The following is a 1,439-nucleotide window of genomic DNA, read 5'->3' as shown; positions in this document are numbered from 1 at the left end:
CCCCCCCATGCAGCTTTGCTGTTTCTAAAAGTTAACATTAGAGTTTGTAACTAAGATTTTGCAATCCAAGTGACGTCCCTGGTGACAGTGCTACACCTTTCACCAAAAATAAAACAGGTACATTTTTTTCTTTATTAGCAAATAGGAATTTCTTTGTTGAAAAACTCCCTCCAGCTACACCTCTGGGAGGAATGTTCATACAACACCTGAATGAATGAGGTGATGAAATAACCTTCAATAGCACACAGGTTAATTGAGTTTTATTAACTTAATTTGAAAGCAGTTGTGTTAATCTCACTTGTTAACTTGATTTGAAACTTCATCTGGCAACCAGTTTTAGCTCAGAAAAGCCCCGTCTCAGGGCAGTTCTTGCAATGGTCAAGTTATTTAATCTATTGATTTTTGTACAGGTCACGTTAATGTTGTTATTGTTGTGCATTGATTACGAATTTTTATGTAATGTATTTCAATGGGAAGACTATTTCGAGATTACAGAACAATTACGGTAGCGAGTAGTATTGAAAAGACGAAAATCTGCACGGGGAGGTTGGTCGTGTGGTGGATGGCTCAAACAACACATTTCAGTTCCCTGTTGTTGCGTTGGGGGACTGCCATGACAGTCCCTCAAACTGCCATGAAACTGGGCTGCTCTGGGGGGGGAGCAGCCCAGTGTCATGGCAGTTTGTGAAATGGTCACGTTCGTAAATTGTGACCTGTACACTAATCAATAAATCAGAAGAACATGACCATTTCACAAACTGGCGTGAGACCGGGTTGCTTAGTCAAAGGCCTGCTGCTATACAGCCACTAACATGAATCTGTCTTTTATTGTAAAAAAAACTGCATCCCGGGGGTGTAATAGGCATTTTTTACTAGTATTTTTTCTTTTTCAAATGTGCTTTATTGTGCTTTCCTTTACCTATTGAACTCAATTGAGACAGAAACTGAAAACAAAACATTTATAATGTAACACTGTTCAGCTCAGCATAGACATGAAATGCAAAACCCTTCTCTACAGGCACATCTGTCTGCTCATATGCACATCATTTTGAGTCAATTATCAAACTAACTAACAACAACCAGCACCGTAGTAGGGCCTTATTCTTCCATATTCTTCATAAAACAGCTCTGGTTAAAATGGCAGATACATTGACATTTTCAAGAAAGGGTTTCCACATTTTGTTAAAGTCAGCTGTCTTGCAATGTTTTAGACAAGAGGTGGAAGAGTGGAATATGCTCCGTTATTATCCTCTACCAACCAGAGATACTACACCCAGTTCCCGCTCCCTGCTCCGTCCCAGTTCTTAAAAAAGGTGTTTTCACTTTCATCAAACATGCTCATACACTGCTAAAATACCAGCAATGATATCTGAATGAGCATAGTTACCAGCTCTAAGAGTAACTATTCCTGATCAGTAATTCAAATGTTTGCCACCATC

This window comes from Etheostoma spectabile, chromosome 14 (assembly GCF_008692095.1).
Source record: "Etheostoma spectabile isolate EspeVRDwgs_2016 chromosome 14, UIUC_Espe_1.0, whole genome shotgun sequence".
Classification (NCBI taxonomy): Eukaryota; Metazoa; Chordata; class Actinopteri; order Perciformes; family Percidae; genus Etheostoma; species Etheostoma spectabile.
This window is presented reverse-complemented; position numbering follows the sequence as displayed.